Raw genomic sequence first — 25,947 nt, 5'->3', positions numbered from 1 at the left:
TTACAGCACTTCATTCTGACTGCTAGACGGCGAGATGTTAAGGGAGCTGATCCAATGCCAGTTGAAGTTTATGGGAATCTTTCAGCGGATGTTAATCTGCTTCAAATCAAGTGGTCAGCATTGTGTTTGTTCTGCGCTTTTGCAGTATGGGGAGTAAATTATCAAAGGCCCTTGGCTGCAAAGTGGGGAAAGGTTTTAACAGCGCTGCCGGGATTCAGGGCAAGTTTATGCCTGTTAGAAACAGCACTTCAACATTGAGTTGACTTCAGCCTCCTTACTTCCAGGTGAACTAAACATCACTCCCCAGCACTCACTGCTACATCAGTCTTAACTTTATTCCAACCTTGTCTCAAACAGACTTTTCAAAAAGTGAGAAAAGTGAGTTTTTTGCATTTATAAATTTCAATTAAGTGATGAGATTATGTATAGCTTCATGTTCATTTTAGTGTGGTTTTGGAAACTAAATGTGTCCTGATGATATGTCCCCACCTTTGACTTACATGACAGGCAGGTTTTCCTAGAGACTATTTAAGAAAACGGATTTTAGGATATTACTAGTTTACTTTTGCCATCTGATAATGACAGCGGTGCTTGGCTATGGGGAACAAAAGTCAGAGGGAAAAAGCATTCTTGTAATAGCGTATGCTGTTCATCGCAGTACTTAAGATACACACAAACAACAGTAAAACAACTCTAGGTGAAGGGCCAGTGAGTAAGAACACTAGGCTTCATTCTTCTTCCTTCAAAATAAATTCCCTTCTGTCTGCAACCATCTCATTTATACAAAAAGTCCTTTGTTAGTCATTTCTCATTAGAGCTATTGATAAGGCTTGTCCAAAAACATGCCAGAGTGCTTTTGTAAGTTAGATATTTTACATCAAGTACCAACAGCTAGTAGTCATACAGTGAGTCTCTCTTAAAAACTTTTTTTACTCTTGCATATTTATTTAGTTAACATTGCCATGATACTTACAGCAAGGGAATAGCATGAATACTTCAGCATAGTGTTTATTCAGAAAAGCAATTGAGAACACTTTAACTGTTAGGAAGAAAACTTTAATGAGCGTGATTTCAAATACTGCTACTTTTACAGGATGGGTGTCAGATACTACAGAGGCATTTGTTTCAATGAAAGTATTATTAAAGACTGGAGCAGCTTTTTTTCCCTGTGTTCCTGAGATATGATCAGGGAGGAAGATATATGGAGTGAATAGCATTTTCTCATGTTTATCCGGCTTTAAGCCTATGCAGATGCTAACAGTTCATTTATATATTTATATAAATACTGCTCTGAAAGTAATGCCTTCTACTTCACTGTGTTAGCACACAATATCAGAGATGGATGTTGGTGTTGTGGTAGTAGAGGGTGAACCTTCCCACCGGTATCCCATTACATGTTGCTGTGTGGCAGATGGCAGCAGAGGGGCAGTCTGCCACAATGGTGTCTGACATGGAAGTTTGTTTGAAGCAAAGGTACGGCACTGAATTCCTCTGTGCGGGGTAGGTGGCACCCACTGGCATTCATTGATGCTTGCTGAACAGTTGTAGAGACCAAACAGTGGAAGTTAGCACAGTGAGGCTGTGAGCAATGTGTTTCAGCAGTAGCAACAGTGCAGATGTTTATAAGCATGACATGCAGGCTCTTGTTCATTGCTGGCAAAAAATGCATATCTAATTGTGGTGACTATATTGAAAAGTAATGTTTTGTAGCTGAGAATTTGCTCTGTTGAATAGTCTTACTGTGCTCTTTGTATCTGTTGTCATTTCCGTGGAAATAAATAGGAGGCATTACTTTCAGTGCAACCTACTTACATGCAAAGTAACTTCCCTTCCCTCTGTCTGATCTTTCTTGCAAACCTTTGCACATGTTTACAGTTTGCAATTTCTGTACTTTCCTGTATTGTCTGTCCATTGCCAGTCTAAAATGAGCAATGAAATGGAAAAGTGATTGTTGGGAACGGTTATTAGCTATTTCTCATAATAGGAAACAGTACCAAATAAAATGATTGTGCAACAGGCTGTAAAGAAACAAAACCCACTTTTTCACACAATGCATAATTGAATTGCGGAACTCATTGCCACAGGATGTTTCAGATATCGAAAGTACGAAATTCAAAAGGCAACAAAGTGAATTGGAATCAAAGGTCTCTAAAGGGCTATTAAATGAGATGACGTAGATGTAGGCTACAGCTCAGGAAGTCCTTAAACCACAAATTACTTGAAATGGAGAAGATATGGAGGATTTCATACTTGCCTCACTTCTGATATATTTTCTCCTAAATGCCCATTACTGGCCATTGCAAAAGACAGCGTTGTGATAAATGTGACCAGGTCCAGTCTTCTGCCCATGTTCTCAGGCACAGGGAGAAGAGGAGCAGGAGGTTCTCATTCGAGTTAGACACAAAATATCTTTTTCAGGTAGGGTTTTTTGACAATCCATCTCTTTTTAGGCCCATCAGGTGCTAGTCTCCAGCTGTCATGCAAGAATGGACTTTGGGCTCTGCCAGTTCCTTTTAGCTCAACTTCTTGGGGAGAGAAAACTAGAGGATGTAATGTACCAGGTTGGGAAATGACTGCCTCCTTGGGATAAGTCTCCAGTAGGAGCATGTGTGAAAGCAAATGGATAAAATAAACTGTTGCTGAGCTAAAAGAGGAGGTGACAGCTTGGCTAAATTACTCGTTACCTCTGCTCTGATGGCCATTGCCACATCTGAAGGTTTTCTTGCCTAGGAAACTAACAACAGGCTGAGGAAAAAGATGGGGAAATAATGCAACCTTCCACTTTAGAAATTTCAGTCAAAGAACTGAAGTGCATTGGATTTTTTTTGGATTTTTCTTAGTTTTTATGGCACATGAGCGTTTTTGTTGGCAGTAGTTGTGATGTAAAGTAATGAAGATGGTATTTGCTTTTATTTTTAAGCAAAACCACACCTCTCACTTGAAGAACCAGATTAGGTGTATCATCCTTCCTCCAGTCTATTCTAAACTGACTTTAAGGTAAGTAACTATGGGAAGCAAAAGGCTTTCTCTGGTGTACGTAGATGTTAAGCTTCCCCCGTTGTATGCAAAGCAAAACAGTTAGATTTTCAGTTTCCAGCTGCCGAGGACACCTAGGAGCATTTTCCTACCACAGACATTTTGCAGGCAGTGTGGAAAACATGCCACATGCCAAAGGCATTAAAAGAAGGAGCCAATAATGAATAATTCATTTGGAATTCACTGTAATGGCGTTTAGTCATAATGAAACCTAAGCTGGTATTAACATGTGGGTAATAGGTAGAGTACTTCCTGAGGAATCATTCTTAATAAAGAGAGGGAGTATTACGAAGAGCTTGGGAAAGGGATCTGATTTCTACCTTCATGATGCACCAGTCTAGGGATAGTGGTGTCTGACAGTCTCCAGGAAAAGATACATGTTATGTTGGCTATGATCAGTTATGATGGCTTCAGGATCTGAGTTTAAAAAGAAATTGCTTACAGAAGGACTTTATGGCAGCTGCTCAGAGCAGCAGTAGATGTGCCAGTAGAAGTGTTGGTTCAAATGAATAAGCAATCTGATCATATTTCTGTTCCCTTCTTGTTCTTCTTCCAGCAAGCTTCCGTGCAAACGAGGTGTTTTTGCATTTGTTTCACAGCTGCTGGGGGAACAGGAGGATGTGTTGTTGCGTGAGAAGTGGGTTGGTGGTTTGGGTTGGCCTTTGTCCTGGCCGTCTGCAGGAGGGCAGAGCCTGGAGTCCCCAAGGGAAGGTGAGGCACTGCTCTGGCATGGAGTCATTCACCATGGGAGTGACTCACTGGGAGAGGAGAAACCTGTACTGTACAGCTTCACTAGTGAGGTGATCTAGAATTAGTCAAGCCTCTAAGGATGTGCTTATGCCCTACTGAAAGCCTGAGATGGTCAGCTTTGGGTTTTTCTCTGGACTTCGAAAGAGCATTATGTGTGTGTTTGGAGTTCAGTGCTCTTGAAACTGGCACTGTATAAGGATTAGTGAAAGGCAGAATAAAGATAAATGGTTCATAGGTGTAAATTTGTTATTGGAGTAAATCCGCAGAACAAGATATGAATGATGTAGAAACAGGCATGAGGGCTAAAGCAATTCATGCTAAATAATTTGCTTTACTTTAGCCAAGGCTGTTCTAAGTCTCAGCTTTGTCCGGTCATGTTAGACCAACACCAGCTCTTAGTTCACTTAGGCAGGTTTACAGTACAATATTCATCGTCACTTCAATAATCCCTGCTGTAACCTCTGACACAGTGAACATAGGGCACTTGCTGAAGGTGTTCTGAGCTGAAAAAGCAGTCTGCTCAGCTAATGAAGATCTCACAATGTATGATGATAAGACCTTTGCCTTATGAGATGTAACTAATTAATGCAAACAGTAAAATCAACATAAAAGCTAACAATAGTTATTTAGTACAGTTGAGCCCTGCAAGGTGTGCAATTGCTGTATCACACGCATTTCTCAGATGTGCCAGCACAGCTCAGTGGGCAAGGCCAAGAGGATGCCACACAAATATGTTGGAATCTTCTCTGCTACGTAGTATTGTTTGTGTACCAAGCAGCACTGCTCTATTACTCCAGTGTAAAGTCTTGTAAAAATAAAGGAAGGGAAAAAGGCTATTATTTTTCTTTCCTTTATTCTCTGACACCAGAACCATGGGTGTGAAAAAAAAAAAAAAACAAACACCAAAATGCTTGACATTTACCATTGATAAATTCTGCAGAAATAGATAGCCAGGCTCTGAAGCTGTAGGAGTGAAAGAATGCAAAGTTCATCACCTGCTGACGCTTGTCTTGAAAAGAGAGCATCAGAGAGAAATCCTGCTGGGTTAGGACTGAGTGTCCAAGACAAGCATCAGGTTCCAGATCTTTTACAGCATGAATAAGATAAGTCTTCTGTTGTGAGCCTGCAGAGATGCCAGGACCTGCAAATGTCTGGACACAAAAGGGACAAAGCCTTTTTCCCCTCCTTTAAGATTATGACTCAGCTGTGCTTGGAAAGGACCTTGCAGACATCACAATGTTGCCCCTCAAGCCAGCCTGTTCCAGTCATACCCAAGTGCCATCAGCACGGAGGTTAAGCAGATTTTGTTGTTTTGGTATGTTGTTGGTTGTTTTTTTTTTCTTTTATCATCCAGAAGTTGATCCTAGATGGTACCTGCTAGGAGATTACTCTTGCTGCTAGTAGAGGAAGAACTCTACAAGAAAATAATTCAGAGATCCCAGATCCCTGCTCAAAATTGCCCATGGATGAGTTTATCCCTATTTATTAAGCAGCCTAGAGAGACAAGTCTCTTTGAGTCAGTGTTTTAGGTCTTTAATGATGCATCCTGATTGACATTCTGTTCACATCAAGAAATAGGACTTGCTCAGAGTTAACTTCTGGGTGGGTTTCCCTGTAATGAATGTGTGTGTGCACGGGACACATAGACCTCATGCGTAGGAACTTCCTGCACCAGTAGTACCAGTGCTTGAGGTTGGCTGCTGACTGCATCTTCAAGAATGCAGAATTTTCCAAGGGGAGCAGCAGAAAATGAGTGTATGTTTTTATCCCAAGAGTTGGCCTCTGAGACATGTCAGGCAAACAGAGATGCATCGGGGAATTCTAGGTCGGGTTTCTATGAAGTACAGAATAATTGCCTCTGTTTTATCTTCCTCATCTTCGCTGTTAGCAATACAGCCTAGCCCCTGGGGATTTAATCTTATCAGTGTCAGTAAATCCAAGTAATTCTGATAATGTTAAACTCCAATTTTTCTTTGCATTGTCAGTTATGGTATGATCTTTTATGATGGTCACATTATACAGGCAAGTTGTGCTTTGGAAGAAGTACAAACCTGGGTGGGGTCTGTTATGGAGTAAGGGCAAATGAGGATTTGGATTTCCTTTCTTTTAAATGCAAGCTCTTTCCTTCCATTCCCACGGGAATCTGTTCGAACTTTCTCCCTGCTACATTGACTTTGCTTAGCTCAGATTGGACTAAAACATTGAGATCATTACTTACCCAAGTAATTCAGACCTACTACTGATTACAAAAATCATATGTAGCTGTAAACATCTTCAAATAACTTTAAACAAAATAATTAGTGGTGAACTAACTGAGCTTCACAACAACTTTCTAAAAAGAGTTGGCTTTCCCAATTTTACAGATGTTAATTTGTGGTGTGCAGATGATATGATTTACTGACGGTGACACAGTGAATATGCATTAGAGCCAGAAAATTGTTCCAAGACTCTGATGAGGACATGAGCAAGCTGTCTCAACAGAGAAATATTTGCACCAAAAATAGAGCTCAGCCAAACATTATTTTGGTGTGGGTGGGAAATCGTGTTTCATTGCATTTGTTGCTTATAGGAATACTAAGAAAAAACAACCCATACCATTGTTTTAATTTTGAGTTTTGAGAACACTTATGCTAATGATTTCCCATATATTCCAGTGATTCTCACTGGTGATTGTGTTAGGATGAGTTTAACTTAGAACACTGCAATCTTATTTCCTTTCTTTCAATCCAGTAATTTCCAGAGACTGCATTTTTTGTTTCTTCTTCTAAATTGCTGCATGCTTTCCTCTGTGTACTTCAGAAGCTCCAGTAGGTATCTGTGATGAATACTGGAAACATGTTTTTTTGTTGTGTTTAATTACTTTGAATGCAATGTGGTGTCTGAAGAAACAATGTGATATTCATTTAAGACTAGATAATGCTGAATCCTTTGAATTTGTGAAAATGGCAAAAACAACTCGTGTTCTCTGTAGCCTGTTTCCTTCGCATTGGTAGTCTCTTGGGCTTTCTCCTGTTCCCATCTTATGGTGTGCTAAATTTATGGCTTCTGGTCTTCTGCTTGGTGCTGAAGATCTGAATGTTGTGGTAAGGAAATAATTATGGGTTGGCTGTTTGGATTTACTAAACACGTCAAAGATGGGCTTCCTTGCTGGGGAATTGTGTTAGATGACCCAACTTGTCTCCATCCTCAACTTTCAAGAATTCTTGCTGTTCATAACACCAAGTAATAATTCTGAGTTTTCGTTTAAATTCATACAAACATCCCTTCTTTAGTATGGTCACTTTGTTAATAAAGAATGTGGCAAATCTTTCAGGCAATGTCTAGAATTTAGGAAGCAACAGTCAGGAGATTCACTCCGTTAAAATGGAGGAATTTCTATTTGTGGACTGTTACTTTTTTAATCTCTTAAAGGATGTCTTTTATTTCGAGTTGTGTATGTTGCAGTTGATGACCTGTAGATTTTTTTGTTCAGTGGCATATGTTAAGGAGCTGTGCTTCGTAACGCAGAATGAAGTACAAAAATGTGTATGTCACTTTATTTATACATCTGCTTTGAAAATCCTTGTTTTATTTATCCATATCCAAAGAAAAATGACACTTTCAGTGCTGCCAGCTAAGAACTGTTGGATTCCTGTAGTGAGATTTGAAGGAAAGTATTAAATTATGTAGACACTTTGCTGAGTTCTAATAGAACTAATGGTGCAAATTCCCTCAATTTGCATGAGCTTGATTAATTTTTCAGTTAATGATCCTGTTTGTTATGCTTATAGATTCCACATGTGTTTTGTGTATAGCACGCAAGCAAACAAAATATACATATGGGAGTGCTGCAAAAGCGTTTATATATATGCAGTATGTTAAAGGCTTGTTTGCATGGCTGCCTTTGAATGGAATTCCTAGAAATTAGCTTTAATGGTAATATCAGGAGAAAAAGCAAGGTATCTGTTGAGGCTGGCTCTAAGCTAATATAGTCCGAGCTAACCTGTCAGTTGCAAGGCAGAACAGTAACATTACAAAGTTCAGAAGCCATCTTAGGAACCGATAACCATGTGGCAAAACTGCATTCATTTGGAGCATTACCAGAAACAGAGAAAAGTGTGTAAGCATAATCAAGTATTTCCTCTGCTGCGTATTGTATGTTTAATGGACCACACAAGATTTTACCAGAAAAGCCTATTTCACAAATGTTTTAAAGCCACAAATGCCTGGTGATGACATAGCCATAAAATACAGCATTTTAAAATCCTCCATCAAGGGGATAGGTTCTCTGATGCATTATATCAGCAGCATTGATTTAAACAACGAAGAATTGATTATAAAATTGGATTCCAAATTGAACTCTGAGTAAATCCAGATCTGTGCTCAAACCTTAGTTGAGTTGAGAGATCTGGGCTGTGTTTGGTTTGGGAAACAGAACCTCTGGTTCTTTGGTGAGGTCTGCTGCCACTGTTACGAGGCACTGTTTACATAAAATTAAATTAAAATTAATCCAGGCAGGGTTTATGAGAAATTGAATTTGACTTTGGTGGGTACAGGATATAGGTATCCTGCCAACACTTAACCATCTTTTGTAACACAAGTAAGCGTTTGTAACACTTTGATGTGTATTTAATTTAAATTTAGGAAAACACATTTCTGTATCAATAAAGAACAATGCATTGAGAATGTCGCATCTTTCCCAGCTGTGGATACCTTCGCAGTGTTAGCTGTGATAGGCTGCAAAGAGGGAAGACAGAAGGACAGAAATGAAAGGATAAAACTATGTTGTGCTGGTAGTGTGTTGCCTCCCAGAGCCATGGGCTGTCCTGCAGGAGGTGAAATTCCACGAAAACCACTGGAGTTTCCTGGCTTGCACTCCTTAGACCATGACATGTGCTTCTGTTGCACAGCAGACTTTGGATCCAGTTCATGCCCTTGTTATGAAGGAGCTTTCTTAAATGTAAGATTCTCAGGTTCCTCCTGGGCTAAGAGCTCCTCCCATAACCTGCCATCCCAGTGCAGTTTTAGATGCAGGTTGCTTTGCCTGTGACAGCTGGCTGCAGCAAAACTGCTTGGTGTGACATTTTGCTGCATTAATCAAGTCTTTTAACATTTGGCAGACGATGTTTCGTCACAGCTATGTTTGTTGTTCAACTTCACACTACATTTAAAACACCTTCTTTCTCTTTGGGCTAGCATATCCCATCTGCTCTTTGTGTGCTTGCATGCAAAGCGAAAAGGCACAGGTCTGCCATCTTTTACCTAACCTGATTTGTAAGTATAGGTACCATCTGACATGTTGGGTGGGAAACCTGTGCTTTCTAATAAGGCACAAGTTGCCTTTCTTGGTAGAGAAGAGAAGCCCAGAGGCTGCAAGAATAAGATCTGTGGTATGTGGTATCTGTGGTACCTGTCCCTCCTATCTGGGAAGCAGGTAAACCCAGAGGACCTTCTGGTCTTCTGTGCACCTCCAGGTGTGTTGTTGCCTGTTCAGCATGCATAGTACTTCAGTAGCAGTACAAGGCTCTGCCAGTGGTGAAAGGCAGGAATTCATTCCTGACCCCATGAGTCACCCTCCTATGTCATGGAGCATGCAGTTTCATCACCCTTGCCATTATTTTACCTTTCAGCTGAGTAGTTACAGGTACCATTAATCTATAAAATAGACGTAGGCAGACAGGAGGACGTCATGTGAAGTCTGCAGAGACACAAAACCAACAGATTTAAAAAAAAAAAAAAAAAAGGAAAAAAGAAAGAGAAAAAAAAAAAAAGAGAAGCCAGCTTGAAAATGTGACCCTAGCTTTTTACTGTTGTGTATTCCAGGGAAATGATTTATTGTTGGCATGTACCCATGTCACACTGGTACTCAGGACAAAGTAAAAGTCACGGTAGTCACTCAGGCCCTTGCTTCTGTCATTGTATTTTCAGATATTTCAAGGAATGAGGTAATGACTTTAAGATCAAGGTCATTTTCAGCTGCATCAATTATTTCACTTTCCCCTGGCAAAAGCTTCTGCATACCTCTGCACGATGTTAACTACCAGGCAAATGTTTCACTGGAAAACCTGACTCTTCTCTGCCATAGGCAGTGCCTGGTTCGTACATTAAATGGGTTTAATCGTTTAAACTTCTACCATGTAACTTGGAAACCGGTACTCAGCAATGCTGCCTGTTACCAATTTAATTCATTTAAAACAAATTCAAGTGGGTTCTGATGTCCTTAGTCACTGCTACACAAAGGAGAGACCCCGTATTTCAAATAACAAGGCTTCTGCACAGAGATGACGTTAGTGGTGGGTAATAAGCTGAGCTATCTATCAAGATACCAAGTATGAAACAGATGGTGAGAAAAAAAAAAGGTCCAGATACATTTACAAGCCTCTTAACATGCTCACCCATTTAACTCGCCACAAGGTCACAACTTGATGTCTTAGACATGCAATCTCCTCTTCAGCTAGAAATGAAAGCAGGGCTTTAAAAAAAAAAACAAAACAATACTGTTTGTGGGGCTTAGCCAGTATCTCTGGAAAGGGAAAACGGTCTCTGCTTCTAGTGATTTGTATACCTGCATCTACAGATAGCTCCAGTGGGTTCATTATGGTGGAAATCATTTGCTGTAATGATTTACCTGTGAAAAATTCATTCACTTCCTTCAAGATTATTTTGGGGGCTGGGGATATTTTTTGTTTTATCTCTTATATTTTTGCATTCATAAAGATTTGGGATTAATAATCAAATCTTTCTATACCCAAATATGTTAAAACAGTGTTACTCAGCCATATATCTGAATGCTTTCCAGCTGGCCTTGCAGGCCATCCCTTTATAATCTGTGGAGTAGCTCCATATTCTCGAATTCTCGTTCAGTAGAACCCAACTATGCTCAGACTTTCTTACAGCTTAGATTAAAATGTTAAAGAACCTCTAGTAAAAGTTACACTTTTAGCTAAAGCCTTCATTCTAGTAGCTGGGGAATTGATGTCAGATGGAAAATGATTTCCCAATGGTTTGGTTTTGTAGCAAAAGTCTTCAACTTTTATGTAGATAGTCTTTGAAGTTAGAAATTGTTGTTAGACTATCAAATATTGTTTGAGGTGTCACTCATTTTTTTTCCCCTTTCTATTATGGGAATGGGATCTTAGCAAAGAATTATTGTGGTAAAAAATGAATGTATGACTGACACTGGAAAGAAAGGTGTTTACGGGGCATATATATGGGGAATTGTTGTGGAACCTACACCTGTCAATGTAATCTCGGTTAATTCCTTAAGTGTTTGATTTCTCACTGAAAAATGGCAGGGTTAAGTCTCCAAAAACATAATACTGGAGTATGTCATTCACTGTGTGGAATATTTTTCTAAAATATCTTTCTGCTTGTGTAATTTCATGTTGCTGGTTTATCTGAACAACACCCCTACCTTGAAATGGGGCTGTGACTGCCTTTTGGGCTGCAGTTGGCTCAACCTGCCTAGAAAAACACATTTCCTTTCCCTGTTTTCTGGATAGTTTTTGCCATACACAGAATCTGGCCTTCCACCTCCAGTTCCCTGGCCCTGCATGACTCTTCCACCACTGCGTTCCTGTGAAGAGGAACTGAGCATGAATTGGACCGATAGGTGGCACACAGAGAGCTCTTAAGTAGGCTAAAACAATTGAAACAAAGAGGAAATGAAAATAATAAGATTACAACACCACACACACACACACACACACACACACAGAATCTGCTTCTGGATTAGGTTTCTTTCTTTCTTTTTTTTTTTTAAATTTTATTTTTTCCCCTCTCATCTTCTAACTTTTTATTTTTTCTTTTCTTTTGAAACTTCAGTGAAGTCTGGTTATCCAGACAGGTCATTAACGTTGTTCTGCCTGTCCAAAAGTGAGTATATGGCTTCTGTGCAAACAGCTACATGATACAGCCAATGCCTTTAGTGCTGTTTGTCTTCTGCATTGCTTTAGCATCTTGGGACAGATACTCAAATCTTACTGTGCAAGGAGCTGTGGAAACCATACAGAGCAAAATACTTTTGTCCCAAAAAGAGGTCACCAGCAAAGTATGATGTGAAAAGTCAAATGGTATGGGCAGCTAGAAGAGTACATGCAAAAACAATGGGACAGCAGTAGGCAGCTTGATGGGTGTCAAAAGTATTTGGTTTAAGCAACAACAGAACCTCTTAGAACTGAGTTTTAGAGAAGGCTGAGTCAGCTTGTTGCAGAGGATTTGAAGGTTTCGCAAGCTTCTGTTGGTAATGTCCAATTGCCCTGAAATCCTGCAGAGAACACTGCTTTGGGTTGTTAGAGTGAAAATGTTCCAGTGCAGAAAGTTCCAGATCCTCACCCTTCTGGAATGGAGCTGAAGCTTAAAGCAGTGCCATCAGGAACAGAGATGAGATGATCTTTTCTCTGGCTCCCATTGAAGTTGGATGCTAGTAGGAAACGCATAAACCACTCTGTCATACCAAGGTGATAAGAGACTAAATTTGGACAAGCCAAGTAATGAGCAGTGAAGTGTATAGAGGTTAGACTAAATACTAAAGAAAACCTGTGCTCTGACAATATTACCCTTAAGGAACCTGCAGCACAAATCTTCAAGAGCACAGCAGAAGTTTTCATGCCATCCTCCCTAAACCTCCTTGGAAAGAAGCACAGTCAGACTCTGTATTTTCATATCTCTAAAAGCACAGGAGACAGTCAATAAAAAGGGGATGGCTGTCTTGAGATTACCCCCCTTCCTCTACGTTCTGAAGGCGACAGAATGGAGTGGATAGCGAGCAACCTGCTTGCCTTGGGTGCAGATGGCTTTAATTGTCATTCCCAGATGTTCTGCCTCTTGAAGGTCAAATTCACCTTGTATAAATCGGTTTGGAACCATCCAGAGAAAGCACAGACATTTTACTTAGGGAAAAAAATGTAATAAAAGAATGTCCTTCTTTCTTGTTCTTTTTTTTTTTTTTTCCTTGTAAATATAAAGGGAACAGATTGAGAGGGAGGCCTGGCTGGCACAGGTCATAGTAATGTGATACAGAAGCTTTTGTATGGAAGATGCATGTTCAAATCCAGCTCTGACTGTGGTTAAAATATTGGTTGTTTTTTTTTTGACTGATGGTGCTTGGCTGTGGGTGTTAGTCCAGATTCAGGACTCTTTCTGCCTTTATTTGGCAGCATCACTTCTTAAACATGGAAATATTAAAGCCAAGCTTAAAAAAGAACTGCTAAATGAAGCATGTGTTAGATCAGGAGAAGATACATGTCACTAAGGCCAGATGTGCAAGAAGAACATTGATGCTTTTACCTTATCTCTGCTTGTTTTGTAGTGCTGGAGGTCACTTTGGTCTCCAAACTGGTCATGTTGTGCACTGAGCAGGAGACTTGTGTTCATGTTGGCATTAAAACAAGTCAGGCTTCTGCCAGTCTTGCACGGATTTCACTACTTGATCAAAAATTGTCCTCTCTATATATTGAATTACACTGTTAACTCTTCATGTGCTCTCCTCTGAAACCATCAAGTTTAGTGCCAATTTTAAGGAAGGAGTTCTGCAAATTCTGCGGATGTTATGATTGTTCCCCTTTGGTACAGGTGGTTGTTCTAATGATGATGCAACTCCTCAGCTGTAGTGTTTTAAGTGTTTTGTAGTGTTTTACGTTTTCAACAGATTTTTTTTAAGTGAAGATGATGTCTTTTGTGCTCCTTTCATGACTTCAGTGATTTCAAAAAGCAAATATTTTAAATATCATCAAACACATCAATTTTTGTTAACTATAATAATAAATTCATGAAATACTCAGACTACAGGAACGTGAGTCACATGGACTATCGAGCAATTCCATTGCTGTATTACCGTGCTGTGTAACCTACTCACAAAAATATAGCAGACTCCATCCTGAAACTGGTTTGGCTGTTCATTTCCCCTTCCTGTCCTACGCCCATTGGAAGTCTGGTCCATCACCATCAACGCACTCCATGGGTTGGAAAGGTTTTTCTTCTGTCCAGTGTAATTTCTTAGCAGACAGACATATATTCACTTGTTTTTGTGCCAATAATGGACAGTTTGTTTTTTAAGTGTACAGTAATTAAGTGGAAACATACTGTTATGTCAGGCATCACCAGATGGGGCTTTTACACACACAGTCTGCAAAGCTTTTTTTTTTTTTTTTTTTTTTTTAAGCACACATGCAAGCTTTGGCTCTGGGGAGAGCACACTGCAGAGTTGTTTTTGGTTATTTAGGTGTCTGTAAAGGCAGCTTCGGAATCAAAACCATTGAGTAAGCATTAAGATGTTGTTTTTCTTGAGCTAGGATTAGATTTGGTTACTGAGACAGGACCCAAACTTCAGATATCTGTGTCCTCAGATGTCTCAAACACACTGAGAAGCCAGAGGCAGCCAGAGCTACCAGGTAACTGTTACAATCTCAGACAGAACCTGTGTGTTTCCAGGATTGTGTTGTGTTCCCATAGCTTCTTAGAGCAGATACAAAAGCAGTGAGTCTTCAGATTGCAGCCTTAGTCTTGGATGGTTTCTTTGGGCAATTCTGGGAGAAAGGGATAAAAATTGTACATGTGATAAATGTGTACTTTAATGCAGAAACAGCTAGAAATTCTGAAGGTGATTAATTAAAGGAAAGTTAAGGTGCCATTAAGCAACTGTTCAGGGTAATTTTATACTAGCAAATTTACAGATTCAAAAACAGCACTTTTTAAATATAAACCATGAGATGAACAGAAAATGTTTCCATCTGACATTTTTTCCCTTACTTTTCCTGCAAGCTGGAATTTTGGCTCTGTGATCTCAGAAGTTCTGAAATCCCAAATGCCTTTGATTCATATTCCCATATTTTATGCTGCAAGCAGAGAGTCTTCGAATGAGACATTTGATGGATAATTGAAGACATTGCTAAGATATATAAAAAATGTTGTGCACGCTAGGGCTGTACTATCAATTCTGCTCTGGACTGGAGCAGTCATTGTTTGCTGCATAAATAGATCCCAAATGACAGAGTGCTTTCTGCAGCATGAACTCAGGAGGAGATAAGCATGGAAAGCAATAAAGGTAAATGCTGGAGATCTGGAGGGGATACAGATCCCCAGAAAAAGAGGCCTTATGCAATGTAGTGAATATGCAGGCAACTGTATGGGATCAAGATCTCAATTTGGAGACACATCTGGATGTCTCACAATAGGAAAGATGTGGTTTGTTGTAGCCTGTTTCACCCTTGGCCCACTGATCGTGTTGGTGAAGGATATTTGTGTGGGTTGTTTGCTGCTGAAAGTTCAGTTGTCATTGAGGGTCTATGTCACACGTGGAGCAGTGGATGCTGATATGTGGGGTCAGTGTGGATGTGCTTTGGTTGGAGATTTAGGGGGAAGAAAACACGAAGGAAAACCAAGACCAATCATACACTGTCTTTACTGATCTTTTATGCATTTGTGAGTTGAACTGTAAGGCTTGGGTTAGAAGGTCTTATGCCCATTTGCTCTCAGAATATTCGTCATGGAATAGAATTCGTAAAACCTAACTTCAATTTTTTCATGATCTTTAACCCATATCAGGCCACCTGTGGTCTCTTAGCCTTTACCTGGGCTGATGTGAGTGGAAATGTCATCATATATGGTAACACATGAGGGACATGTTCTGCATAAATTGGAGTTGAGCAGTCAGAGGATGCACCTGTACTGCGTGCACTACACCTCCAGATCTCACTGTTTGCTAACTCTTTGCAGAGTGAAGAGAACAGGTTTATTTCCTACCCTGCTCTGAAATGTTAAGATCTTTGCAAAGCTCTTATTGCTTTTAATGTGTATTTTAAAACTGCATTGGTAATGAATTTGCAACCTTGGAAATATGGTGGTCTATTTTTTTAATTCTCTTAAACCGTTATCAAGCATCAGTTGTCAGGATGAACAGATCGGTGTTTGCCTATTATGCATGGTTCCCAGAGCTGGTTAGCACTGGTCCCTGAATTCCCCAAATCTGAGCACAATCACAGTGAAGCCACCATGTGGAAATTTTAAACAAGTAAGGCAGAAAAGCTGGGATAGAAGGAACTAATAAGTACACAACAAAAGTGTTCTGCTCTGCGGTGTGTTTGAGGGGGAAAAAAAGACATAGAAATAAAAAAACCCAGAAGAAACAGATGTATCTGCCAGAAGTTAAATACACATCTGTTAAGGATGCTCTTCTCATATTTGGGGTCAGAAAAATATGTACAAATGTAGCACCTTGCTGATTGACAGAAAATCCTCAGTTCTGGCACTGAGAATCTTGTTTTCTTGACAGCACTTTGTTTTAAGGCTAGAGGCAGAAAAATGTCTTATGCTTGTCCTTAAACTGGAAGGCCCTTTGTTCAGGATACTTATACCATTTGCAGATAATGATGTGCATTGCAGTTTCAGCTGTCTGCATATGCATTTTTATGTTTTTTTATGACAGCTCTGCGTACTGAACTAAAAGGCCATTTAGAGCTGTCAGGAAGTGACAAGCATTACCCTTTACATTTACAATTCTGTTAGCATGCGTTGTCAGGTGGGCTCACCATTCCACCGACATATGATTTTCTTTGAAACCTATGTATGACTTTAATTTAATACAGCAGTCTCAAAAAAAAAAAAAAAGAACCTTATTAAGATTTCCTTTTCCATTTATCTTTTTTTCTTTCATGTAGTTCTTTTTTCCACTCTTTTTCTTTACTGTTTTCTTAAGCAAGAAACAGCAGAAGAGACAAAAGTAGCTGTCTAGGCTAGAATACAGCAGCAAGCTCCTCCATTCCAGCCTGTGATGTTACACAGAAAAGAGTTGATTTTTAGTCCATTGACTTATGGAAAAAAAAAATGCTATAAGCATATGCTAAATATTGAACCAACTTCTGAAAATGGAAGTATCAGAATACCTGTGGGTTACAAGTATGACATGAACTACAATATATGTATATATTTTTCTTTTAGCTGGCAATTTAGCAATCTAGCTGAGACCAGTTTCCATCCCCATGGGTCAATTTGGAATGCAGTTACTCCTGGTTACTCCTGGTGAGCTGTCCCTGAGTCTTCCCTCTGTTGGTTCAAGTTATGTTCTACTAGATGCTCTGTTGCTAATCTTCAGAAGTCCCATTTAGTTTCCAAAATGTCCCACAACAGTTCCAAAATCTGACAATAGTGTTTCAAGCAGAAACTGGTTTACTGACTGCAGTAACAAGGTTCCATCTGTCCCACTCTTGAATTCACTGACCATCAGAACTGAGTGTACAGTCTGAATAGATGCATACTGAAAGCAAGGGAGGGAAATGGAGACTCTGAGCAGTGGGGAAAGTTCATCTTTATTCTCAGCTGGAGAGAAAATGGTTAGGATTATCCTAGTGACAATCAAAGCAACAATCTCCATGCGAATAGATTATTGGCTGTGTTTTTTATATGGTGATGATACGGGTATATTATTTAATTGCTGACAGTATGTTCAGTCTCTCACAGACCCCGGCAGAAGATGCATCTTCAAAGAGCGCATAGTCTGGACATCAAGGACTGTTCTGATCCCCCTCCTACAGATTGTGACTGTAATTGAGGGTGGAGACTGATTGACTCACTCCACTTCAGATAGAGTTATTGGTGTTGTCTGGCTGGAAGGACTGGATAATATTAAAAATAACACAAACGTTTTTCCTGGTAGGATTTCAATTTGCCTGTTACATTTGTCCCGAATTGTTATTTTTTAGTTGCCAGCTTGAATGGCAGAGTCATTAGCTCAGCAAATCTGTTTGTTATTGGTAGGTAGTGTGGAGAGATGTGTATGGATGGTTTTGTAGTTCAAGAAGGCATCATAATAATTAAGGATCAGAGCACAGCGTGCTTTGGAGTAAAATAACATGTGGCTAAATGCTGAGGCAACTTTGACACTGAATTCCTTTCCTGTCAATGCATAAAGGCGAACCCTAAACATTATTTTTAAGCAGCTGTTTTTGTGCATACTTGCTGACACATCTGAATCCTTGTTTCTATACTTCCTAAGCTCTTCATCTGTCTTGAATATATGTTACAGACATGTTGCATACCCAGGCAGACACAGACTCACCGGGGTCATCTCTGCCTGCAAGCTACCCTCCCTTTCAGCTGGGAGGGTAACCTTCACTTTACAATACCCAGAGGCATTTTTTTTCCTCTTGAAGTTTGTGAGAGTGCATATTCATCTGGGGAATCTGAGTAGGTGACTTGATTGTGATTCACCTTAAGTCAGTGATAGTATCTTGGCTTCAGAGGAAGAAAGCCAGATCATTCATCTCTGAAGAATGAAAACAGAAAAAAGTATTCAATAACTTTACTGAGATTGAGATTGGTGATGTAATGTACTGGAAGAAATGCCCCAACGGGGTTCATATAGGGAGTAATGATAATGAGTACTTTATAGTACATCATCAGAGGATTGTGGTCTAAGTGTTGGCGACCCCAGCTCAGCCACTGTGAAACTCCCATCAGTCTGCACTGAGATCCCCACAAACTCTCCATTGAAAGTTTCCAGCACAGAACTCCTAACTTGGACCCTCCTTGCAAGAAGAGGTAAGAACTCCTTGCACCATCTTCCTTGTGCCTGGGCTGGGACTTGCTGTCCTTGAGGAAAGGGAAAAAATTCCTGTGTGTTCATTCCTCCTTCTCCTTTGTCGCTGACATTTTGCCCTAACCTGTAATACTCTGCAGGGACCAATTACATTATCCCAACATGGACATTTTCCATTAACTGTCTTTACAAGGTTTTCTTAGTCTCTTCATCAACATTCCGATTTCATATGAAATTTAAGCCTATTCAAGGTAAAGATATAGAGGCTGTATGTGCGTATAATCCTGTGTCTGCTGATAAATGTGTAAATTATAGACAAATATTTGTCTCTGCAAGGCAGCCTTTGAATATGGACCAGATTCTGTCTTTGCAGATGTCCGTTCCTCAAGGCCACAAGGAATTTAGCAGTGTTTTTCTACATCCTGTATTTTCTTATACATTTTCATGCAAATAATTCATAAAGTTACATTTATTTATGTTATTTTCAAGAGATACTTAGCTAGTCTAGTCCTTGCCAAAGACCAGAAGACATTAAACCTTCTTTTTATTCACTGTATTTTACACTGGAGACTGGAAGTTCCACATTAGATCTTCACTCACGGTCTCTAAAATTATCTCAGAAGTGTGACCTCAAGGCGTATTTTCAGAAGTGCTCTCAGAAGTGCCATCCTTCTCTCCTAGTAGATGTCCAAGCTTCAGAGTAACTTTTCCAGTTGTCTGAAACTTCTATTTCTGAGAAGTAGTTTGGAGTTAAAGCTTTCCCCAGTATTTTTTTAGATGTTTTAATAAGATGTGAGCTACCACCATGCAACAGGTCACAGAGAAGCACGAGAGGTGCTATGCAGCTCACTCTGTGAGGAAAGAAAGAGGGGACAGCAAGAATAGCTTTAGCTTGAAAATCCTCCTAAAGCCAGGCAGGCTAACCAACTTCAAGCTCCAAATGGTTCAACTTGATGAGGATATCTTCAAAGCAAGAGCAGGACTAAAATCATTTCATGCATGTTCAGTAAAAGCTGAAGTATTGCTGAGCCACCAAAGAGATTGGTTAAAGTTTTCTTTGATTGAGCCCTCTGTGACATCATAATTTAGTTGTTTCATTTTAACAGCCTGTGTAGGGCAGCACCCGTAAACTCACAGTAGACACCTAAATGGTGGTGATGATAGAAAAGATAGAATGGTGGTGATGATAGAAAAGAGGTTATTTGATCTTTTCTCTTGGAGACACCAGTTGACTTGCATGAAGTGTGAGGGATTTCTTGCAGCAAGCCTGAATTATTCATGGCATCTCTATGAGATCATAGAGTTGCCATGGTGGATCAGATGGCTTGTCCATCTAGTTCAGTATCCTGTCTCTTGTGGTGAAGAGTATAAGACAAGACATTTCAGAGGAGGATCCAAGAAACCTCTGGGACAGCAGCCATGGAATGACCTGCCCATGGGGAAAAGTTCTTCCTTCTTACCTTCCCCTTAGGCAGCTGGTGGATTGGATATGCCCTGCAGCATGATGGTTTACATCATGTATTCAGATTTAATCCCATTATTTTTATTTGTTATTTGGATTGCAGAAGCTCCTAGAGGAAGTCACCTGGGTCAGGTCCCCTGATTGTAGAATCTGTACAAACACAGGGAAAATGACAGTCACTGCATAATGTCATTGTCTCATTATCCACATCATCATCTTTACTTATTCATCATTTCAGCTTTCTCTAGAGTTGCTTCAGCAGTTCAGAGAAATTCATTTTGTCCTTTCTCTAAGACTCCTTAAGTCCTGGAGTAGTTGCTTAATCCCTCCTGATTATAGACTTCCCACATGTTCTTCAGTCATTCAGCTTTGCACTTAGTTTTGTTCTGAGTTTGGTTACTGCAGCCCCTTTTGCTCAAAACCTATTACCCTGCTATAATACTATTGATTGCCATGTTAACGTTACCACCCAATAAAAGGTGCTGTAGCTTCTTTTTATCTCCAGGCCTTGTCCAAGCAGTCGATAAAAAAGGATCCTTTTGAGAGCCGTGAAATTCTGTTAGGAGATTGTCTGTGGGTGAGGCTTTCTGTGAAGGCAGCAGCAATACTGCACTGCCAGGTTCTTGAAAGAAAGGCTCTTTCCTAAGGGCGTCTGCATCTGTTTCCAGAACAGGGGTTGCCCCCAGTGCCTGCTATGCTTGTGCTTGTCTGAAGGCCATAATGATGTCTAGGATAAGTTTTCTGAAAGTGAGCTTTGATCAGATTAATTTTGCTAGTTAAGCTTGGAGAATTTTATTTATGTATTTATTTTTACAATTTAACAAAATATTTAATTTTAATATCAGACCAAACCACAGAAGCTGAAAAAACCCCAAAGGATTTTCCCACTTGAGCTTTTATCTTTTACTAGCTGAAGTGAATTTTTTAAAATAAAAAAAAAGGGAGGGAAAAAGTCATGTTTGAGAAAAATATATTTTTTGAAACTACTGAAGTTTTTAGGAGCTTTCAAGCAATTCTGCCATCTTACAGGTGTTTTGCTGGGATCACTGTCATGAAGGCCTTATTTCTCAGGTGTTTCTTCCTGCAGCTTTTGGCATTACATGCTTTGGGCTCCTGTTGTCCCTATTCAATGTTGTGCAATTCTAAGAGGACATTATTTTTATTACTTAGATAATATCAAGAGCTTGTGAAGCAGTCTCCATCCTCTGCCTTCTCACTGTCAAAACCCGTTTTGTCAGTGGTGAGCATTGGCAGCCCCTTCTTTTGTGTCAGAATGTGAATTTCAGCTCAGCTTGAAAGAAACTGGAAACTTTAAATCACAGCAAATAGTAGCAAGACCCAAAATATTTTAAGTACAGTCTGATAAGGATAGGAAATAGGGATGGATACTTAAAGACTGAGAGATGTGAACTCCTACTGTAGCTGTAAAAGTCTTTTTTTTTTTTTTTTAAGAGGAAAAAGGGGGGAACAAAATAACAACAAAACAGAGGAAAAAATCCAGCAAAACAGTGGAGCTTTTTCCCTCGTGAAATTGCACCAGTCTGAGCATCAAGCGCACAGACAGCACATGATTATTTTATAAGTTTACACATTAAATGACGTGTCTTTCCACAGCTTGTCAGAGCAATTAGAGTTTCGGATAAGATGGCTGAAGACCCCTTGATGTTAAAACGAGAATTTGGCATGATGCTCATACAGCAATTTTGGAGCATCTCCTCAGGGACTCTCCCCAGGATTTGTGTGGATGCTCAGCATCACAACGGTGGGGCACAGCTCCCAGGGTTAACGTGGTCATGGCAGTGTGTGTTCCTGCAGGTCGGTCTGAACTTCGGCAGGACAATGGCTCAAACACGGTGCTCAAGGTGATCGTGTTCAGTCTCCCGTGCAAGTCACAGGAGCTGAGGCAGTGGGATAGAGGGAGAATTTGCATTGCCTGACAGCTCTGGTATGTATAATATAGTAAATATAATAATATAGTAAATATAGTAAACCTTTATTTGCTTTAGAAGACTTTCTCTCTCTCTGCATTTGTGTTTCATTTCTGCCTGCTCATTTTCAAGCACTGTTCTATTTATATCCACATCTTTTGGGAAGCATAAAATTGCTTTACTTCGATCTTTCAATCATGATCTTTTCCATATGAGTTAGTCTTTGCAATTTTCCAGGTAGGTCTTCCTGCACCACAACTTCTTTCTGATGGCGTTTTGTTGCAAGGAGATGGAATGGAATCATTCAGGTTGGAAAGACATCTAAGATCGTCAGTCCAGCCTTCCTCCAATCTTATACGCTAAGCTATGTCTCTAAATACTACAGTTACTCCAGATCTGAAGGTCTGCTGCAGCTGATGGCCAAGCACAGCCTTCAGCAATCTCAGGTCTTGTCCTCTAGAATTGGCATGCTCAATTTCTTATATGGGATGTTCATAGATCGCTGGGCTGACAGAAAACAGAAATTTCTGAACTGTGGCCTAAGAATTAGCACTATTTGTTTGTACACTGCAGCAGCCTCAGCCCTGGGTGAAATTCAAGGTCCTCCTGTGATAAGGGCCAGGCACACACATTCTGGCAGCTTGATTCGCCCCAAAGATCTGCAGCCCAGCGGAGCCACTGTTGCTGGGCTTGCTGGTGGTCTCAAGAGCACTTGCTGGAGTTCCTCAAAGCTGATTGATCGCACGGTGCTGGCAGGCCTCCTCCTTTCCAGCTGGTAAATGTCATTAAAAGACAGCTATAAATACATTAAATACTTTCCTAATATTAGTTTTCCATGTGATCCGCGGCTGCTGTTGCCACAGGGAAGCTGATCAAGAATGTGAGAGGAGGTGATGTCGGCAGTGATGGGGACGAGGGAGGGCTGTGCAGTGCCTCCCCACGACGCTGTGATCCATGTGGGGCGATAACCTGCAAAGGCAGGAATTAGTGAGGGAACATTTGTCTATTGGTTCCTACTCATTGATTACTGAAGACAAAAAGCTTGGCTCCAGGTCTCTGCTCAGCAAATTATGTCATTCTTGCTCACAAAAGGGAGAGCTCACAGTACAGTTTCTAAATTAAAGCTGGTGTTTCAAAATTAAAAGCAGACAGGGCAGATGTGCCTAGGAGAAATTTAGATCCGTATCTTTTGGGAATCAAATAATTGCTCTGCCAGGGCTTAAAATCTGCTTTTCCTGTGTAGGACTCAATTGTACCTCCACACCTATATAAGCCACATCGAATGACGTGGAATTAAAATGTTACCAGATATTTCCTTAACTTCACCATATGAAAAATGCGGGTAAATGCTGATGAAACCCAGAAATTCCAGGGGTCCAACAACATGATTTAATATTACTCAAGATGATTTTACAAAGAAAGGAGGTAGTTCAGAGTCCAAGTGATCATTCCCGGCTTAATGGGCTGACATGTAAGATACTAAAAGATTGATTAAAACCATCTGAAACTGGAACATATAGTATTACTGATAATTCTTGTAGAGATACTGCGAGGCAGACGGATTTATTTTGGATCCAGGTACATTATAGTATTGTTTTATAAGAAAACTTGGCCAGAACAGGTCAAAGAAAAATTGTTCTTCTCCTCTCTTCCACCCAAAAGCCGTTTTATGGAAGATGTTAAAAATGAGGATCTGCTATTAATTTGCAGAGTTCATAATGGACCCATTTGCTGTTTCAGTTATATTTTTCTTCTATCTTTCCCTTTAAGAATAGCCTAGTCAAATTCTGGGTTTATTAGTGAATTGGGACACGTGTGATAAAATACATTAATAAAAAAAAAATCTGAAACGTTCACTAAATTAGGATTTTTTTAATAAGGTCAAGTATATTTGGAAAATGTTTTGCCTACTATAAATGACTTGCTATATTCTTGGGAAAAAAACTGATTTTTCTTTAAATTTTACCCAGATCCTTGCTTGGATGTGTTATCTGTCAATATGTAAGTGTATAAATAACCAAATATCATACAGATGCAGAGTTGTTAACTCCTGCTGTTAAACGCGCTGTTGATCAGTTCTTACCATTTGGTCACTGAAGATGACTGCTGGGCTTTTTCAAAGAGGGGATGCTCTAAGAATTTTATCCCAGCTCCCAGAGTGCATTGGAAATGGGTAAAGTGACTTAGCAGTAAGCATCCCTGCTTCCCAAACCTGTGCCTTCAGGCCCTTCAGGGACTCCATGATATAGAGTGGCTTCTGGTTGGAAATGGGTCTGGACTACCTTGTTAGCAGCCGTCATTACAGACCTCCAGGTGCCTGATCGGTGGGATGAGGCTTTGTCCCTCTCCTTGAGCATGTCTGCATTCACATCTTGTGCTATGTTGAAGCACATCCTTCAGAAATGTTTTCATTCAAAGTATTTTTAAATTTTAAAATTAATTTTAAAAATGTTCAGGCTGGTTTTTAGTATCCGTCCTTACATGCTGTGGGGTCTTAGTTGTTTTCAGTCTGAGTGCAGGGAATGGGGAAAAACATGAACGCATTTCAAACACCTCTAAAAGCATAAAATAGTTCCTTCGTACAGTGGAGATATGCCAGCTTTAAAGGCTTAGATTGTTCCTGGGGATCTCTTCTTTCCAATAATATAAAGTTTGATAAAGTTTCTAGCCCTGCCATTTCATGGGAATTTGAATCATAAATCTGTTCCTGCTTCAGGAGTCAGACTAAATAATCCAGCAGTGGGCCCCCAGCCAGTGTGAGTGCTGGAAGGAGAAACGTTACTTTTAGAGGATGAAAAAAGGAAATATTTCTCCTGTGGGTTTTCCTTATTATTTTTATTTTATTTTATTTTTAAATAGCAGCTGCATGAATGTGCTGATGGGTTTGGAAAGTTGGCAGCGGTACTGGAGGGAAGGGGCTTGTGGGCAGCACACAGGTGCTCCCAGCACCGTCTTGATGGGGTGCAGCCAGGAGGGTCCCCACAGGCAGCCCCGATGCTATGGAAGCCCTGACACCTCTTCCGTGGCTCCTGAAGCACGAGATCCCTGGTGGTGCTGGGACACGAACTTGCCACTGTTTGTGTTTTTTGGAATGGCGCCCAGTGGCAGCCCCAGCTCAAGAGGTGTCCGTGCTCCTGTGCAGCAGGAGGTGCCAGGGAAGTGCTAAGGGAGGCCAGGAGGGCTGCAGGTTCTCTGTCGATCTGCTGAATAAAAACAGTGGGTGTGCTCATGACATGGGCTGTGGGCAGCCTGGTGGAGGAGGTGGACCTGTCTTCTTTGTCAGCTTTGAGGAGGTCTGTAGTGGTCACGGTACACAAAAGACCAAGAGCTAAGAGCAGGCAGCAAGAGTTCCTATGCAGGGTTGAGCTGTGAACGCACTTCAGTAACGAGAGCCGATGTGTTCTTTGGTTTGGTTTGTTCTTAATGGCTTCCCATCACTGGGAAAGCTGTCTTTGGGGTGCTATGAGCACAGGAGCATTGCAGTCACCCAGCTCTGCAGCACGAGCACCAACAGCTCGCACTGGCAGCAGGCAGGCTGCAGAAGCCACAGCATGGAAACCCTGGGGCACCACACCTCCTGTTCCATCATTCCTTCTAGGAGCATAGAAACGTCTGACCACTGTCTAATAAAAAGAATGTGTGTGCACTTTGAGTGGGCAAGAAGCCATGCCAAGCCTTGCAGACTTGAGAAGACGCGGGTACAACACAGGTAGCAAGGGGAAAATTGCAAAAAAACCCAGAACTTTTTCCAAAATCTCAGTGTGTTTGGAAGACACTGAGCTGAGGGCAAACTCAGTGTGCAGGCTGTGTGCAAGTGAGCTTTTGATTCCCGCTCTCTGGAATGGTTGGTTGTGACAAAGTGGCTGGTGGCAGTTCATTCATTACCTGGGACACTGAGTCACAATATAAATCACAACACCCCAAGGGACCCTCAGACTGCATTGGGTCCATGGCTGACCCTTGCACAGCCTGAGATGTAGGGAGTGTAAAGACTGATCAGAGTTTGGCAATTGTGCCTTCCATCTCACAGGGGTGATGGGAAATCTCCAAAACATGTGGCCTGGGCAGCAGAAAGGTGATTTTAGACGAGAAAGACTTCTCCAAACTGATAAGGCCCTGCTGCAGTCTTAGTCATGTTAGTTGTTTTCTGTAACAGTATTATTTGCTGTTTGGTCTTCTGGGAGTGCCACTGGTGTCATTAATCAAAACCCCACGTTGCTCATCGTTACCAAAGTATCCGCACTGCATCATCAATCATA

At 40.6% G+C, this 25,947-nt stretch overlaps 1 long non-coding RNA gene across 22 annotated transcripts in view; it reads left to right on the top strand.

The window, feature by feature from the left end:
• Nucleotides 1-25,947, top strand: part of LOC104913264 (uncharacterized) — a 351,168-nt gene that overhangs the window by 199,415 nt on the left and 125,806 nt on the right. For 3 of the 22 annotated variants that reach the window (XR_014886507.1, XR_014886502.1, XR_014886496.1), the window contains exon 8: nt 21,576-21,705. The exons of 18 other annotated variants lie outside the window; for them this stretch is intronic. This is a non-coding gene — a long non-coding RNA (uncharacterized LOC104913264). Of the gene's footprint in view, nt 1-6; nt 16,611-21,575; nt 21,706-25,947 lie in introns of those variants that run through there. One more of the 22 variants, XR_014886513.1, reaches the window with a different exon arrangement.

This window comes from Meleagris gallopavo, chromosome 15 (genome assembly GCF_905368555.1).
Source record: "Meleagris gallopavo chromosome 15, MGAL_WU_HG_1.1, whole genome shotgun sequence".
Lineage (NCBI taxonomy): Eukaryota > Metazoa > Chordata > Aves > Galliformes > Phasianidae > Meleagris > Meleagris gallopavo.
The sequence above is the reverse complement of the archived record's forward strand: the minus strand, read 5'-3'. Positions and strand labels throughout refer to the sequence as shown.